At 41.6% G+C, this 19,726-nt stretch overlaps 1 long non-coding RNA gene across 3 annotated transcripts in view; it reads right to left on the bottom strand.

Annotated features, from left to right (window-relative positions):
• Positions 1 to 3,596: 3,596 nt before the first annotated feature.
• LOC138853586 (uncharacterized) overlaps positions 3,597 to 19,726 on the bottom strand; it is a 276,639-nt gene continuing 260,509 nt past the window's right edge. For all 3 annotated transcript variants that reach the window (XR_011392757.1, XR_011392758.1, XR_011392759.1), the window contains 2 exons: positions 4,107 to 8,414; positions 3,597 to 4,071 (listed from right to left, as the gene is read on the bottom strand). This is a non-coding gene — a long non-coding RNA (uncharacterized lncRNA). The remainder of the gene's footprint in view (positions 4,072 to 4,106; positions 8,415 to 19,726) is intronic.

Consider the following 19,726-nt stretch of genomic DNA (forward strand, 5'->3'; position numbering starts at 1 on the left):
CTCTTGACCTGAGGAATTGGAGATAGCCTCCCCTTGCTTAGATCAAACCTGATTACCCTTGCATGACCCTCCACCTGGCTGCTGGTGATTAATGTATTCATTGGGAGGGAGGGGGGGGGGTGCTCAATCCATGGTGTTTATACATCACCTAGGGTAACTGGAGGCATTAAGGTTCAATCCAAGGAAATGAAGTACAGGTTTAATTCCTTAGACCAGAAGCCCTCTCACAAGCCTCAAGGAACCTTGAAAGGGTGGTGAGGAGCTCTTGTTCCTAGGAACTGGACTTATCTTTTCCTCCTTTTGATAACCTGAATGCCTTCCAGACCCTGGGTGTACTACCCCAAGTTTTCTACTTTTTCCCAAAAGAATAAATCTAAGGCATGATCCGCCCAACCCCTGGCAACAGTATAGTGGGAAAAAGTAAATTTCCTTTCTCTTGAGTGTACTGTACTAATTTTTGTTAAAAAGTTAAAATTTTTACTTATTCTCTTACTCTGGTCCCCTCAAGGGAGGTTCTTTGATGCTGGTGAGGGGCTCTTGATCTAGGGAATTGGATCTATGCTCCAGTTCCTTGAATTGAGCCTGAATGCCTTCCCTGGTCCAACAGGCACTATAATCCCTATGGGTTTAGTGCTCCCCCATGATTTTCATCTTACTCTGGTGCTGTATGCCCCTTAAGGTTTAGCACTTCCCCATGAATATATTATTATTATAATCAAAAAGAAGCGCTAAGCCACAAGGCCCATGAATATAATAAAACTCATTTTATCTACATGCTCTTACCCCCATCCCCTATTTTTTGCAAGGCTCTCCCTTCAAGTTGGGGAAAAGTACCTAAATTTATGCTTGTGAAGGGTCCTTGATCCAGGTAATTTATGTTATTTCCTTGGATCCAATTTGAGTGCCTCATATCCCATTCACTATATGACCAATGCTAGTTTTTTGCTTCCCTATGAAAACTTTGTCAAAAACTACCTCCATAAGCATTTGATTCATGAAAAGAAACTAAAATGCCAGGAGCAAGTGGCTAATAATCCCTTCTGTATCAGTTACTAAAAAGAAGAATGAATTTTTAAAATTTGTGCATTTGGTGTGTGATACAGATAAAGAAATGTTATAGCATTTAAGTCTTAGCACTAATTAAAAGATGAAAATGGTTGGAAGAATTTCAGTGGAGCAAATATTATTACCTGGACCTGGAGTTTACCTGGAGAGAGTTCTGGGGGTCAACGCCCCTGCAGCCCGGTCTGTGACCAGGCCTCCTGGTGGATCAGAGCCTGATCAACCAGGCTGTTACTGCTGGCTGCACGCAAACCAACGTACGAGCCACAGCCCGGCTGGTCAGGAACCGACTTTAGGTGCTTGTCCAGTGCCAGCTTGAAGACTGCCAGGGGTCTGTGGCAATCCCCCTTATGTATGCTGGGAGGCAGTTGAACAGTCTCTGGCCCCTGACACTTATTGTATGGTCTCTTAACGTGCTAGTGACACCCCTGCTTTTCATTGGGGGGATGTTGCATCGTCTGCCAAGTCTTTTGCTTTCGTAGTGAGTGATTTTCGTGTGCAAGTTCGGTACTAGTCCCTCTAGGATTTTCCAGGTGTATATAATCATGTATCTCTCCCGCCTGCATTCCAGGGAATACAGGTTTAGGAACCTCAAGCGCTCCAAGTAATTGAGGTGTTTTTTCTCCGTTATGCGCGCCGTGAAGGTTCTCTGTACATTTTCTAGGTCAGCAATTTCACCTGCCTTGAAAGGTGCTGTTAGTGTGCAGCAATATTCCAGCCTAGATAGAACAAGTGACCTGAAGAGTGTCATCATGGGCTTGGCCTCCCTAGTTTTGAAGGTTCTCATTATCCATCCTGTCATTTTTCTAGCAGATGCGATTGATACAAAGTTATGGTCCTTGAAGGCGAGATCCTCCGACATGATCACTCCCAGGTCTTTGACGTTGGTGTTTCGCTCTATTTTGTGGCCAGAATTTGTTTTGTACTCTGATGAAGATTTAGTTTCCTCGTGTTTCCCATATCTGAGTAATTGAAATTTCTCATCGTTGAACTTCATATTGTTTTCTGCAGCCCACTGAAAGATTTGGTTGATGTCCACCTGGAACCTTGCAGTGTCTGCAATGGAAGACACTGTCATGCAGATTTGGGTGTCATCTGCAAAGGAAGACACGGTGCTGTGGCTGACATCCTCGTCTATGTCAGATATGAGGATGAGGAACAAGATGGGAGCGAGTACTGTGCCTTGTGGAACAGAGCTTTTCACCGTAGCTGCCTCGGACTTTACTCTGTTGACTACTACTCTCTGTGTTCTGTTAGTGAGGAAATTATAGATCCATCGACCGACTTTTCCTGTTATTCCTTTAGCACGCATTTTGTGCGCTATTACGCCATGGTCACACTTGTCGAAGGCTTTTGCAAAGTCTGTATATATTACATCTGAATTCTTTTTGTCTTCTAGTGCATCTAGGACCTTGTCGTAGTGATCCAATATTTTAGACAGACAGGAGCGACTTGTTCTAAACCCATGTTGCCCTGGGTTGTGTAACTGATGGGTTACTAGATGGGTGGTGATCTTGCTTCTTAGGACCCTTTCAAAGATTTTTATGATATGGGATGTTAGTGCTATCGGTCTGTAGTTCTTTGCTGTTGCTTTACTGCCCCCTTTGTGGAGTGGGGCTATGTCTGTTGTTTTTAGTAACTGTGGGACGACCCCCGTGTCCATGCTCCCTCTCCATAGGATGGTAAAGGCTCGTGATAGGGGCTTCTTGCAGTTCTTGATGAACACGGAGTTCCATGAGTCTGGCCCTGGGGCAGAATGCATGGGCATGTCATTTATCGCCTGTTCGAAGTCATTTGGCGTCAGGATAACATCGGATAGGCTGAGTATAATAATAGTAGATCAAGTGTCTGAAAGAATTAGAGCATAAGTAGTAGCAAAATTAAATGATCAACTATGGAAGAAAAGGATACCAGTGAATAAATTCAAGAAGTAAATGGACTACAATAAAGGTGCGGTGCTGTATGACCCTGGCGGGTTCAGCACTTTTGATTATAATAAAATACAACAAAGTTGAGTTGCAAGACACGGGTTAGATAAAGGGTTTGTGCACTGGTGAGGGGTGGGGAAGAAGGGAGAAAAATATTTTGAAGGTGTCTAGTGATTATTTAGGGAAGATTTGATCATGGGGGAGTGCTAAACCTGTAGGGATTTTATAGCGCCTGTAAGGGGAAAGAGGGGAGGATGGAAAGCATTCAGGTGCAGTTCAAGGAACTGGAGCACAGATCCAATTCCCTAGAACAAGAGAGGGAGTTTTGAGCCAGATGAGAATATAATTTTATTGGGAGACCTAAACCTAAAGTGGGTGAGACTGTTTGAATGGTATACTAGGTAAGTTTAGAGTGCCATGCACTAAATGACAGAATTATGCACAGAAAGGTTTGGCAACAAATGATTAGGAAAAAAATATAAAGGCTAGGAGCTAATGTGCAATGACTACAGTTAACTACTGGTATATACAATATTGGTAGATAAAAAGTTAAGGGATAAATGGGCAAATATTTAGAGGAGCCCGAGAATTTAGTGGTAGCTACAGTAAAGAGAGGTAGGAAAAGTAGGAAAAGTAAATGACCTAACGGAGAAAGTAAAACGATGAGTAACTATTGGGAGAAAGGTGGGCTGAAGAATACAGAAACTTGAGGACAGTACAGAGATGAGGGTAAATTGAATGCAGAATTTTATGGGTATAGGAGGGTGAATGCAGGCAGGAATAGTAGTGTTTAAGGAAAAGAGAGTAGTGAGGGAGAAACTAACAGGTTTTAAACAAAAAAAGTTTTAAACAGTAGTAAGTGAACAAGATCCGATGAGAATATGACTTGTCATTTCAAAGCTTGGGACGAGTATGTGAAATAGTGTTAGTGTGAAGAGATGAAAGTGTAGTCACAAGGAAGAGTACAGGCGGCGTCAGTGCCCAGCATGCCACTGCTAATGAGGTCTGTCAATACTTGGCTGCCTATCACTTCCCATTTTAATTATGGGAGAACACTAAACCCATAGGGATTATACAGCACCTGTGGGAGTGTGATGAATGGTTTCAATCTTCAACCTGTGGGAGGGGGATTGAAGGCTTTAGCTATATACTTGTCCAAACTTCCCATCACTACAGATATCAGTACTAAAACTCAACACACAACTCAGGATATAAATAACCATAATTTAAACCTAGAAGATGATTGATCACGTTGACCCTGATCTAAACCTCCATAATCTGACACCCAATCAAAACCTATTGGAAAGTAACTGCCTTTATTACACAGCATCACAAGCCAGCACTATCCTAAACAATACTAAAAGTCTATCAGTTCATAGCTACAACATCAGGTCCTTAAGCAAACACTATGATGACCTCCTGGCACTCCTTGAGTCACTAAAAACACCCTTCTCCTGCATTATTCTTACTGAGACCTGGCTTAAGCAGGACACAATAGATATCTATCCTCTACCAGGATACACAGCAATCCACAACTGCAGACCATACCAAGTTGGGGGTGGTATTGCAATCTATTACTCTAACCAATTATCTTGTATTAGCACCACTTGCTTTAGTGATGAATATGGGGAATACATTTTTGCTAATTTTACTGTAAAAAACCTTAAGACGCCTATAACAATCGGTGCCATTTACCGGATACCTCACACAAACATCCCAAATTTCAGTGAGAAATTAAAGGCACTAATAACAAACAGACAAATGAATAAACACCACCTTCTCTTAGCTGGAGACTTCAACATCAACCTTGGCCTACTAGATGATCAGCCTGTAACTGGTTTCATCAACAATATGAACAACACACTTCTCATACCAACAATAGCTAAACCAACCAGGCTCACTGAGACAAGTGCAACCACAATAGACCACATATGGACCAATATATTAGCCCCCCTTAAATCAGGGATAATCACAGATAGCACTACAGATCACTACCCTACCTTCCTCTTGACAAACATTAGTAAACCACCACTTGAATACAACAAAGTTTCATTTAGACTCCATGACTAAGCCTCAATAAGGAATTTCACAGCTGACCTAGAGACTGTTGACTATCCTACAGAATTCTCCAAGGCCAATGGTATTGATGACTGGACAGACATTTTTCTTAACAAATTACTTAGACTATACAATAAACACTGTCCTGTCCTATAGAAACGAAACAGATCACGAACAAACGGCTTGGTTGCCCATGGCTAACCAGCATCATTCTGAAATCCATTGATAAGAAACACTAATTTGAAAAGCAATAGAGACAGGGCTTAATACACAAAGATATTCTTAAACACTATTCATCAGTTCTCACCAAAGTAATAAAGAAAGCCAAACAACTATACTACTCCAGCAGATTCACTGACACAAGAGGAGATATAAAAAAGACCTGGAAAACACTCTCAGATTCTAGGAACCCACAAACTGAAAAAAACAAGAATATTGTCCTAACTAAACCTAATGAAACACCACTGCATCCCACTGACACAGCTAACAAGATAAACGACTTCTTCTCAACCATAGGATCTAATCTCGCCAATAAAATCCCACGTACCAATGCCCATGCCAGGGACTACCTAGATGGGAATTTCCCAAATTCCTTCTATCTTGTACCAACTGAGCCCACGGAAGTCACCGAGATTATAGTCACTTAAAAATAACTCGGGGAATCTGTCTCATGTCCCACCATTATTGTACAAGCGAACGGCCCATGTCCTTTCCCATGCTGTTTCATTACTTTTTAACAAGTCACTAGAAACTAGCACCTTCCCGAAACTACTCAAGACAGCAAGGGTTACACCAATATATAAAGGTGGTGACCCTACAGATTTAAACAACTATAGGCCAATATCAAACTTACCATTGCTATTCAAAATCTTTGAGAAACTCGTGCTAAGGAGACTATATTTATAACGGCACAAAACATACTCAACCCCTGCCAATTTGGATTCAGAAAAAATAAAAGCACTAATGATGCAATTATAAAAATGCTAGATCTGCTTTACACAGCATTGGAAAATAAGGAATATCCACTAGGTATTTTTATTGACCTAAGAAAAGCTTTTGACACAGTAGACCACAACATCCTACTCCACAAACTTGACCATTATGGTATAAGAGGCCATGCGCTTGCATATTTCAAATCTTACCTTATTAATAGGTATCAGTATGTCACCATTACAGACACAGCATCAACAACACGGCCACTTGATACTGGAGTTCCGCAGGGAAGTGTCCTTGGTCCCCTGCTCTTCCTCAAATACATCAATGATCTTCCAAACGTATCCCAACACCTGAACCCCATTCTCTTTGCTGATGACACGACTTATGTCATCTCTCACCCTAATTTTGCCACCCTCAACACCATTGTTAACGAGGAGCTGATCAAAATATCGACTTGGATGACGGCCAATAAACTTACGCTTAACACTGACAAAACCTACTATATTATGTTTGGTAGCTGTGGAAAATTGCATTTATCTGAATGTATCATTATTTACATAACAGTAAATGAACAAAGATAATTATTATTTATCAGTTAGACAAGTAGGAATTTGGGACACCTAGGTCGCAAAAAATGTCCCCCTTCGATACCTACCACTGTCATATCCATAAGTTGCTCTGGACCTATTAATTAAATGAAATATACATCACCAGGAATGCTGGTAAATATATAAATTTGTGGACTGTATATTAAAATTAAAAAAGGATTATAGTATATACACATTTATAACAGAAGGAGAATATATCTTAATCATAACACTCTCCAATTTGATTGGAGATTAAGTTGTATCATACTCAGAAACCCTCACTGTCTATACATGAAAATAACTGGCTAGTTATAACATAGACTTATCTGAGGTTCCTGGAGCTGTCTTGTCCAGTCGCCTGATATCTCAAGTTATGCAGGACTGCACATCCAACAATTTCGCCTCCTATTTGAGAGGTGTCAGCCCAATTTTAACCTCTAGAATACGAAAAATTCTTCCCATTACACAAACGTTCACTTGGCTCATTCAAAACCAAAATGGCGACCATCCTGCCCAGCCGCAGATTTCCCATTTTCGATAACATACTTCTTTTAAAAATACAATATAGGGCATCTATTTACCTATAAATTACCGTATTTCCGGAAAATATATACAATATTTTCCACAGTAGCAGAGCAGGAGTTGCGCAAATTAACATTAAGATCGACAGCACACTAATTGCCAGACATAATGAGGGCAAATTCCTAGGCCTATACCTCGACAACAACCTGAATTTCAGCACCCATATTCAACACATAACCAAAAAAGTATCCAAAACTGTTGGGATCCTCTCCAAGATACAATACTATGTTCCGCAAAATGCCCTTCTCACACTATACCACTCACTTATTTATCCATACCTCACCTATGCTATTTGTGCTTGGGGATCAACTGCAGCAACACACCTAAAGCCAATAATAACCCAACAAAAAGCTGCAGTAAGAATAATCACTAAATCCCATCCCTGGCAACACCCCCCCCCCACTCTTCATAGACCTAAACTTACTCCCTGTTCAGTACATCCACACTTACTACTGTGCAATCTACATCTACAGGACCTTAAATTCCAATATTAACCTTGACCTAAAATGCTTTCTTGATTGTGACAGAACCCACAGGCATAACACCAGACACAAACATCTCTATGACATTCCCCGTGTCCGACTAAACCTTTACAAAAATTCAATATATGTCAAAGGCCCTAAAATCTGGAACACCCTACCTGAAACCTCTAGAACTGCAGACACATTCATCACCTTCAAAACTACCATTAGAAAACATCTTATCTCCCTGATACACCCCGTCAACTAATTACACGAATACCACCTGGTGGTTCACACTTTCACTCACCCATTTGACCATAAACAGAAATATCAATCTCAATCTTAAAATAATGAATCCTAACTAGTCATAAGTTGGCCTGTGATACTCCAATACTGAAACTATGTATTGTGCCAAAACAAAAGCATTCACATTGCTAAACTCACAAACTAGTATTTAGTCACTTAGCCACAATACCAACTTACCTCATAATTTGTAATATTTTAAAGTTAAGAATTAATCTAAGTCTGCCCGAAATGCCTAGCCATGCTAGGTGTTCTAGTGGCCCCCTCTGTAATTAGTATTTTACATGTAAACCACACAATAACCAAATTCTGTAAACTCAGCATTGTAATCCTTATAGAGAATAAACTTTGAATTTGAATTTAATTCAGGCTCAATTCAGGGAACTGGAGCGCAGACCCAATTCCCTAGATCAAGGAACATCAAGGAACCTCTTGAGAAGTTTCCCATTGTAAGCCACTCGTTCTTGCATGTAGGATGTATCTGGACCTCCACTGCCCTGGAAGAAATAAAAGTTAAGGAGTTTCGATATACAAATTAGCTACTGGACAAAATAAACAACTAAGCACATAAGAACCATCACTAAGATGCATGCATCGTAACAAGTGAAATGCAGACTAAGCAATGATGCCAAAACTATAGCCCAAGGAATATGAATGCCTCCCTCATCGTGACTCGCCTATGCTATACAAGTATACCTAGTTGGATGAATTTTATTGCGCTAACGACCGAGCTACGGGACTCCTAGTATATTGCTTTCCCTCCGATTAAAATAATACAATAAGTACTTTTCTCCACATAAGTACTTTTCTCCACAGTTTTACAAACTAAGAGCTGTTATCCAACCTCAGCTCATTTCAAAGCACAACCATATCTGAGGTATACTACCATCACCCCAGGATGCCACCCACACCAGTCGACTAATACCCAGGTACCTACTTGTTGCTAAGTGAACAGGGACAGCATGTGTAAGGAAACACGTCCTAATGTTTGCACCCGTACCGGGTGGAAACATTCGTCAGGAAACAGGACAAGTGTTTCCTGACACGGGTCTTAGTATAATAATAATGATAATATCTTTATTTCTTCAAGTACCTGTACAAGGTATACAAACCATAGCTGACATCAATGATATGCAACTATATAGAAACTCTCTTGTTATACTGAGCATTTCGGGCAAATTAGGTCAGTTTTTTCCCAGGATGAAACCCACACCAGTCGACTAACACCCAGGTACCCATTTTACTGATGGGGAACATACACAATCGGTATAGAGAAACACGCCCAATGTTTCTACCCTCGCTGGGAATCGAACCCAGACATCGCCGTGTGAACCGAGAGGTTTAACCATCAGGCCACGAGGCACCGCCACTGGAGCTTTAGGTCATGTGACCTAGGCCTTCCACTGGCTTACGTTTCACCCTCTTTAAAAACTAATGGTTATTATTATAACCCTTTTTATCCTTTGTGATCTTTTTCTGATTATTGTATATTTTGTTACCGTAGTGACCGGAAATAATCTAAATCTGAATCTTGTGTAGCCAGTAGGTTTTAAACCCCATTAAGTAACCAACTCAGAAGATGCAAGGAAATGTTATATACACCCATAGGGTAATGTCTGTCACTGTAAATATGGTGAGAGTGTAATCTTTATTTCAGGAAGTAACGCGTTTTTGATTGGTGGTGAAAGGGGTTACATGGAACCTTAATGACCCTTTATGCAGTCGATAGGTTTTAAATCCAATTAATCCGCCACCCAGCCACCCAGATGAGTAATGAATAATCAATAAAAGCCGTAACAGGAAAATCTCCAGAATATACCAAACTGTGAAAGACCTCATACTAGTGCCCCAGCAGGTTTTCACTGTCTCTACTACCGGTGCTCCGGGGATCAGCGCCCCGCGGTCCGGTCCATGATCAGGCCTCGCGGTGGACTGAACAACCAGGCTGTTACTACTGGTCGCATGCAACTCGACTTTAGGTGCTCATTCAGCTAATGGTTATCACATTGCCATCTGAGATAGTTGGTGTTTTATCGGTCAGGAAACAGAGCAGCGTCTTTTGAGGCAGGTATTAGTTTACAAAAGACAAGGATCACAATATAATAGTGTATCTTATTATGATTATACTACACAGGTATTTAAAACAATTATCTGTACGTGATATGAGAAACCACACTTCATTACATCTGAAGCAAACGGTTCCTGCCGTGCCTTCAGGTGTTTTAGGATGGTGGTTGCAGGTGTTTTAGCATGGTGGTTGCAAGTGTTTTAGCATGGTGGTTGCAAGTGTTTTAGCATGGTGGTTGCAAGTGTTTTAGCATCGTAGTTGGTGGTGGTATGGCACTGTGTCTTCAGGTATTCTGGCCAAGGACATAGGTGACAACGGGCCACGTGTGTTGTGGCCGTCCAGGTGTATCGTCACGCTGTCTTGCCCTCCTCTTCGGCCGTCCCTTCTTACGAAGCTCCTTGTCCCATCCACTTCCCCCCCCACTTTACATTCCTAATTTCCACTATAGATACTCCATATCGACTGAACAACAAACGGGGCTTGAAGCACTTAGTGCAGGATCCCGCGTTGTAAACAAAGCATAATGTGACGGTGGTGGCGGCCTGTGCAAGGAGCCTGTCTCACCCACCCCTAAACACATTCCTGATGCGTAACGTTGGGGTACCTCTACAGACTCTCCACCCTCAATGCTATTCTTTTTTTTTTTATAAATTTTTGGCTTCTGACTTTTCTTATTTCAGTATATACATCTTCATCTAAAAACTCTCCTCTTTGAATTTCCCCTTTTTCCTATTAGTCGTCCTTTTCTGTTCAACTTAATTTATTTTTATAGTCTCTTCTGTTTGTCTCGTCTTTAATTGCATAAAATTGCCTTCATTATACAGACGTCTTAGAGTGCAAAAGTTATATTCTTAGTTAAATACATTTCCAATGTCGGCCTACCGCGTTTCAGGATTTAAAATACTCTTAGGCTCTCTATATAACTATCCTGGTACCTCTCTCTTGATGTGTGTGTAATGAGTAGAAGCGTACGTATACCTGGAGGGATATGTATCTCTGTGTATATGTCGTGCCGAATAGGAAAAACTGGTCAATTAGCAAGAAGTCATTTAAAATTAAGCCCTAAAATTTTCTTTTATACGTTTAAAGATATGTTTTTTTATGTTAATGTAAAAATTAATAACTTTATACCAAAAGAACCTTAGAAAACTTAAACTTATTATAAAAAGCGCAATTTCATTTGGCCTAATCCAAATAAATATACTGGAGATAAGTTTACAATAATTTAATAACAGACACAACGAAATACATTTTTTTCGTTAGGTTCAGAATTATTTTTGTGAAATTATTGCATACACAAATTTTTGCTTGCCTTATTCAACAAGAAGAGAGTTGAAGATTGAGACACTTATGCAGCATATGGGAATCTTTATTCAGGAAACGTTTCGCCACACAGTGGCTTCATCAGTCCAATATTGGACTGATGAAGCCACTGTGTGGCGAAACGTTTCCTGAATAAAGATTCCCATATGCTGCATAAGTGTCTCAATCTTCAACTTGTCGGTTTTTCAAACCATTCATCACAAGAAGAGAGTTGCTGTTTAAGCCAAAATAGCAAGTTTTACCTATTGGGCACGACGTAAGCTAAATGTAGATGCATATATACAGGGGGTTGATAAAATAATGTGAACATCTTATTATTTACCTTTTTTGCCTTTATTATGGAGTTGGTCTTCCGTTTGTAGCTAAAACAACACCAGTTCGTCGAGGAATTGATTTATATAACATTTGAACAGTATCCAGAGAATTTTGAGCAATTCCTCAAGAAAAACCTGCTCAAGCTCTTCCAAAGATGACAGTGGAAGGAATCGGTTCCTAACTTACTGTTCCATTTGAACCCGGAGATGCTCGATTTTAGTTAGATCTGGCGACTGTGGGAGCCAATCTAGGTGTTCGACTTCACTTTCATGTTCATGCCAATTTTGAACAACTCTAGAGGTGTGAATTGGTGCATTATCGTCTTGGAAAACAGCGCCGCCATTGGGAAACAATGTATTATGGGATGGACTTGGTCACCCAAAATCCACAAATATGTTGGGGCGTTAACCCTACCATGCAGTAGTAGTGCCGGGCAGAGTGCTTTCTACCATATAGCTACGCAAATCATCACAGATCCGCCTTCATGCTTCACGATCATAACCTCCTTTAGGCTGTCTTCAGACGTAAACTCGATCAGAAGTTGGTAAAGGAAGATTCGTCAGGGAGACACTAGTTTGCAACAATCCTGCTAATTGGTCGGTAGCCAAAGTCATAGTTCCATGTACTTCATGGCTAGAAATATTTTAGAGTTTATAAATTCAGCTTGAGTTTATAAACTATATGGCTTTCATGGATATGAGAACTTCCATACCATGAAAGCTTCTGGGGCTATGGAAGGAGAACATGGAATCACTGCTGGTGTCACTCGTCCAAACCAATAAATTATTCCTATATGTTAGCTTCCTGGTTCAGTGGTAGCATTGAGCCTACTACATCCCATGCCCACTGTTCGAATCCCTCTCCGTTCTAATTCTGACAGTAGGTATTTTGCATATAAAGATAGCATCCATTTCTTAGGCTATCAGATTTTCCTTTATCACACATATTTAATAAAATAATTTCATTGTAATACGGTTATACAAATCTATTATCATACTTTTCTTAGTGAAGTTATGCTTTATTGCTTTGTTTATTAGGCTTAAAACCTATCTACTATACAAGGGTCACGTATGTTTCACAAATCAAGACTACGTTAATACCTTTAAAAAGAATTAGAATAAATTCTCAGCATACACACACACACAGTATATATATATATATATATATATATATATATATATATATATATATATATATATATATATACACACATCTCTGTGTACATATCTTTATTCTCATACTCTAAACCTTATGTTCTTAATTTCTTTATAATGTTGCAATAGCTATCTAGCTGTTAGTAATGCAGGTGTAAACTCTGTTTACTCTTGATGGTTGCACACTGTTGCTGCGGAATAATAGTCTTTCCATCTGATGAAGAAGAAACTGTAATAACCGACTATAATGGATAGTTTACTAATGTTTTCGTGAATCACTGCTTCCATTAAGAAGCGGTTACGCAGCTTACATCACAACACTGTAACCAAGAATACTGATGACATTTGTTTGCAAGAATGTAGACTACGAGATAGAGAACCTTCCCCGAAGTTGCCTGTTTATACATCATACAACTTATGGTGAACTAACTATTGTGTAATTTATAAGAAATAACTTGTTTCATTCTCTCAGAGCCCTGCAAAGTCGAGTGAACATGCAATATCATCGTATTAAAGTATATGTAAGCAACCTCTCCATTAACATGTTAAATAGTTATGCTCCAGATAATCAATCTTAAGAGGCACGTGAGTTTCCCAGTCTTCTAACAACATATTAATTTTCCACTATAATCTACCTTGTCCATAATTACTATCGCATTTGATTTGCCCATTTCTTAAGGTGAAGTCTAGGATCTTTCTTTAATTCACGGTATAACTTAAATCTTTGATGACAATTGTGTTGCAGAGGTCTAAGCTGTGCTCAGACCTATGCAACACAATGAGGTTCGGATACATGTAATCGATTAGATCTCATCATATCTGTATCTAAGACTAAGAAGGTGACAAGCAAACGACATGCCCTACCCAGCTCCTTGCAGGATGAAAATATTAACTACGTTAAATCTCAGATATTTTGGTACAGACGTACCCTTCAGTATATCTATTAATCTACAACTAAATAAGAAATGCACAGATTGGCTAAACGAAATCTGTTTCTGGCTACAATCCCAACTATGCACTACTATACACAGGTGTAGGAACATTAAGAATGATCTGCATTGTCTTTATAAGATCCTCAATTATGCTGCGCTTATGTTTATGTTAGCTAAAGAAATTCTCTCCGGCCCTTAGGGCTAATGCCAGACAAAGCTCTCAGAACTATTCTTGGCTGCACTAAAACTATCAAGGCACTTAATATGAGGAAGGAGCTTGGTATTCATAATATCAGTTAAGGATGATTGAGATTAATACAGTACTTGGTACTAGAATGCTAAGAAATTAACCTGACACAGTCACTACACATCTTGTAAAAAATATAAATGGGTTAAGACATGAAATTATAATAAGTTTTATAACATGTTTTAACTTTATCTCTGTAAACAACAAGAGCATTTCACCCATCCATGGAAGCCGTGTTCCTTTAATTTATCTTAAAACCCCTATAGAGGCTCATCACTAGCAATTCCTTTCTTAAATCACTTGCAAAGGCAACTGCCCAAGAAGAAATTTCTCGGGCTTAATTCTTGGCTATATCACAATTATAAACATCAGTTCCAAGCAAAAGTCTACTGGTAGGGCTGTATCTGCTCTTGTTGCTACTGGAAAACCTCATGCATCAACATGTTAGAGACACTACCAGAGAGAGAGGAGAGGATGAACCAGCAAGACTGGGCCTTGTATTCACCTTGAGTAGTTCTGACATCGAGGATATCATGTATGAAAGGCCCCTGGGAGCTAGTGATCATGTGGTTCTGTGCTTCGACTACATAGTTGAGCTCCAAGTGGAGAGAGCAGCAGGAATAGGGTGGGAAAAACCAAACTACAAAAGGGGGAACTACTCAGGCTTGAGGAACTTCTTTCAAGACATTCAGTGGGAGAGGGAACTGACAGGAAAACCAGTACAAGAAATGATGGACTATGTCGCAACAAAATGCAAGGAGGCAGAGGAGAGGTTTGTTCCCAAGGGAAACAGAAATAATGGGAAGAACAGAACGAGTCCTTGGTTCACCCAAAGGTGTAGGGAGGCAAAAACTAGGTGTACTAGAGAATGGAAAAGGTACAGAAGACAGAGAACTCAGGAAAATAAAGAGATTAGCCGAAGAGCCAGAAACGAATATGCACAGACAAGAAGGGAGGCTCAGCGGCAATACGAAAATGACATAGCATCGAAAGTCAAGACTGACCCGAAGCTGTTGTACAGCCACATCAGGAGGAAAACAACAGTCAAGGACCAGGTAATCAGACTGAGGAAGGGTGATGGGGAATTCACAAGAAACGACCGGGAGGTATGTCAGGAGCTCAACACAAGATTTAAAGAAGTATTTACAGTGGAAACCAGTAGAACTCCAGGAAATCAGAGCAGGGGGGTGCACCAGCAAGTGCTGGATGAGGTACATATAACCAAGGAGGAGGTGAAGAAGCTGCTATGCGAACTTGACACCTCAAAGGCGGTGGGACCAGACAACATCTCTCCGTGGGTCCTTAAAGAGGGAGCAGAGACATTGTGTGTACCATTAACAAAGATCTTCAACACATCATTTGAAACTGGGCAACTCCCCGAGGTATGGAAGATGGCAAATGTAGTCCCAATTTTTAAAAAGGGAGACAGACATGAGGCACTAAACTACAGACCTGTATCACTAACGTGTATAGTATGCAAGGTCATGGAGATCATCAGGAGGAGAGTGGTGGAGCACCTGGAAAGAAACAAGTGTATAATTGACAATCAGCATGGTTTCAGGGAGGGAAAATCCTGTGTCACAAACCTATTAGAGTTTTATGACAAGGTGACATAAGTAAGACAAGAGAGAGAGGGGTGGATTGACTGCATTTTTTTGGACTGCAAGAAGGCCTTCGACACAGTTCCTCACAAGAGGTTACTGCAAAGCTAGAGGATCAGGCACACATAACAGGAAATGCACTGCAATGGATAAGAGAATACCTTACAGGGAGGCAGCAACGAGTCATGGTACGTGACGAGGTGTCAAAGTGGGCGCCTGTGACAAGCGGGGTTCCACAGGGGTCAGTCCTATGACCTGTGCTGTTCTTGGTATATGTGAATGACATAACGGAAGGGATAGACTCAGAAGTGTCCTTGTTTGCGGACGATGTGAAGTAAATGAGAAGAATCAAATCGGATGAGGATCAGGCAGGACTACAAAGAGACCTGGACAGGCTACAAGCCTGGTCCAGCAACTGGCTCCTTGAGTTTAACCCCGCCAAATGCAAAGTCATGAAGATTGGGGAAGGGCAAAGAAGACCGCAGGCACAATATAGTTTGGATGGCCAAAGTCTGCAAACCTCACTCAAGGAAAAAGATCTGGGGGTGAGTATAACACCGAGCATATCTCCTGAGGCGCACATCAATCAGATAACTGCTGCAGCATACGGGCGCCTGGCAAACCTACGGATAGCGTTCCGATACCTCAGTAAGGAGTCGTTCAAGATTCTGTATACCATTTACGTCAGGCCCATACTGGAGTATGCAGCACCAGTTTGGAATCCACACCTAGTCAAGCACGTCAAGAAATTAGAGAAAGTGCAAAGATTTGCAACAAGACTAGTCCCAGAGCTACGGGGGTTGTCCTACGAAGAAAGGTTGAGGGAAATCGGCCTGACGACACTGGAGGCCAGGAGGGTCAGTGGAGACATGATAACGACATATAAAATACTGCGCGGAATAGACGAGGTGGACAAAGACGGGATGTTCCAGAGATGGGACACAGACACAAGAGGTCACAATTGGAAGTTGAAGACTCAGATGAATCAAAGGGATGTTAGGAAGTATTTCTTCAGTCATAGAGTAGTCAAGCCGTGGAATAGCCTAGAAAGTGAAGTAGTGGAGGCGGGAACCATACATAGTTTTAAGGCGAGGTATGATAAAGCTCATGGAGCAGGGAGAGAGAGGACCTAGTAGCAATCAGTGAAGAGGCGGGGCCAGGAGCTATGACTCGACCCCTGCAACCACAAATAGGTGAGTACACACACACACACACACACACACACACACACACACACACACACACACACACACAGTGTAGATCTGCTGCAAAAATCAGTGATATTCTATGAGCCTTCAGATTATTGTATATTTTATACAGTAATTTTTGAAATAAATATCTGTTTACAAGCCTAGTTTTACAGTTATATTATGCATCTCGTGTCAGTCTTAACAATGGTCGAAATATTTCAGATGTACACTATGGGCTGAGGAACTTGGCCCATCATTCCGTTAGTTAAATTACAATAGTAATGAACAGTTTGCAAGAGTATTAGATAAATGTACACAGATGAAACTAATGTGACATTTTATTTTGGCAACGTTTCGCTCTCTAGGAGCTTTGTCAAGCCGTTAATAAACCTCCTGTAGAGCGAAACGTTTCCACAATAATATGTAACATTAGTTGGATGTTTGAAGGAGCAACGGATTGTGTCACCGGCTTAATAAAGATCGTGAACCATGACTACAGTAACAGCGTTATTACAGAGCCAACAGAAGCAACAAGAGTGCGTGATAAAGGCGGGAACAGAGCCATGAAGGAAGGCAAAAAGTCGGCCATGCGCTCTCGTGGCAACCTGTTGGCTGGAGGGTCGCCCCTAGTTCCTGCCACACTCAATAGATGGCGCGGGCTGCTCCTCCCGCTGCCTCTAGCCCGCCAACGAAAGTGTTGATGAGCGTAATTATGAGATTTATGAGTGGAACAAAGAGAAAAAAATCTGTTTAAAATATTCACAGGCAAGCCAGATTAGCAGACGCGGCTGGCCAAAGGAAGGCAAAGGTTTAGGGAAATTCCACCACAGGGCTGAGGGTGGAGGGGAAATTTTGCCACTTGGGTACTCAAGAGTATTTTTTTTCCCTGTAGAGCTTGCAGATGATGTTGATTTTATAGTTTTATGTAAGAAGTTTTTGCGCGAGGAGGAGGGGGTTGGAGGGAGGGGGGAGGGGGAGACCCCTCACGCACCTGCCTTAATTAGTGACTGTGATATCTTCATTCATGCTCTTCGGGTTATCTTGGCTGACTTTTTAATCCTCTCTATATACATTCTTTGAATTGAACCAAATTATTGATCAAAGACGTGCGGGTGGAGGGAGGCTGGAGGCCAGCTACGGCGGCGTGACTACGTAAGTAGCGCCATAACGACAGTGCTCCTCAATATTCATGTTGGGGCTGACTCCATAACCTGTGTAACGTATTTTAAGTTGTTCCTCGAGTGATAAATCGTTACTGAGAACTACTGTGTTATGATGCCAAACATAGTGTATTTACGGGCATAATGGCGCTACAAGAGGCATGAAGTGTAGCAGGAGAGACAACTTCTCCCTCTTAAGTGTGAGCAGGTGTTTGAAGCGTGGCTTTGGGGTGACCAGGGCGTGTATTGATTCCTCTTCCCCCTCGGCACTAGCCAGGGCGTGTATTGATTCCTCTTCCCCTTGGGCGCTAGCCGCTCCCCATTGGCCAGTGGGCGGCGGTCAGGGCGGCGACTGACCAATCCTGGCTGGCCTGCATCACCAACTGACCAATCCTCGTCCAGCTCTGCCAGGCTTCCAGCGGGGTTGCCATGGTAACCGTGTCGACAGGAAATAGACAAATATTGGAAATGTCAATAAGACGGGGAGGACGAGTGGCTTCTGATAGAAAATTTGCAGATTAGGAGTCAAAGGTGACGTAAACGCCGCGTCGACGCGAGGGACTTTCCTCCTTACACCGCGAGGAAGTAAGGACTCTTTTGAAACTGCCAGGGAGCGCTCACATCTGACATTTGAATTCTGAAAGTGGAAATTCTGGAGCGCTGCTGTAGCAATCAGAGGAAGGATATTAGAAAGGGGGAACTCAGATGGGGAGCGCAGACCCCCTCCCAAGTCAGATTAGATGGACAGAGCAGGGCGATGTGGTGGCGCAGTCGGCTTGAAAAAGGAAAATGTTCAATAAGAGAAATGATGGGCTCCGGGAGGCTAGAGCCCTCGGGGGAAAGAGGATTTATTTGAGCCTAGAGGAAATGTAATGGAAACACGATATGAATGATATATTAGGGCCGGGAGCCCGACGTGGCCCGGCTGTCCTGAGTTTGGGAATATTCTTCACTATCGTCAGCACCATCAATTTTGCCTGTATGGAGCGCCTCCCACAAGTCTCCCACGACATTTAACACCACACGAAAAATGATCTTACCTTTTTTTTTTTTCCTTTTCAGAGACCATTAATTCGTGCTGCCCTTTCCCAGCGTCGCTGTATCAACAGCAGCAGCAGCAGCAGTAGCAGCAAAAGAAGAAATGCCATGCAGCACTCGAAAACATTGATCTCAGAAGCTCCCAACGACAAGGAGAGAAAAAGAAATTCAGTATTTAAGAAAGTTTGGAAAAAATACCCCTTCGGTGTATTCAGGTGTAATTGAATGCTGGAATCAGGGCAGGTGTAAATCAGAGAGTCAACACAGAGGTCGGTGATGTTATTCCCCGGAGCTGGCAGAGTCAACAGCTTCCCTCCTGCCCCCCAGAATCCTCCCAGCAGGAGGGTCCTCGGGCCCTTGATGCTTCTTCACCGTGTGTTCACTGTCATCAACTCACGGCTCTCGTTTTATATCGGAGGTGTTAAACGGAGTTACTCGAGTGTGTGTGTGTGTGTGTGTGTGTGTGTGTGTTTTTGTGTGTGTGTGTGTGTGTGTGTGTGTGTGTGTGTGTGTGTGTGTGTGTGTGTGTGTGTGCATGCGTGTGCGGGTGGGAGGGGGGGCTCGCCGCTGTGATTATCACCAACACCTCCACACACTCACACCTCCACACACTCACACTCTTTATCTGACGCGTATTTCTGAGGTTTCTTGTTTTTTGATGTTCACTGACATGGAAACACCCAGCAAGAAAATGTGGCTGCAAATGATTTCCAGGTATGTGTGTATATATATATATATATATATATATATATATATATATATATATATATATATATATATC

Source organism: Cherax quadricarinatus, chromosome 34, assembly GCF_038502225.1.
Source record: "Cherax quadricarinatus isolate ZL_2023a chromosome 34, ASM3850222v1, whole genome shotgun sequence".
Classification (NCBI taxonomy): Eukaryota; Metazoa; Arthropoda; class Malacostraca; order Decapoda; family Parastacidae; genus Cherax; species Cherax quadricarinatus.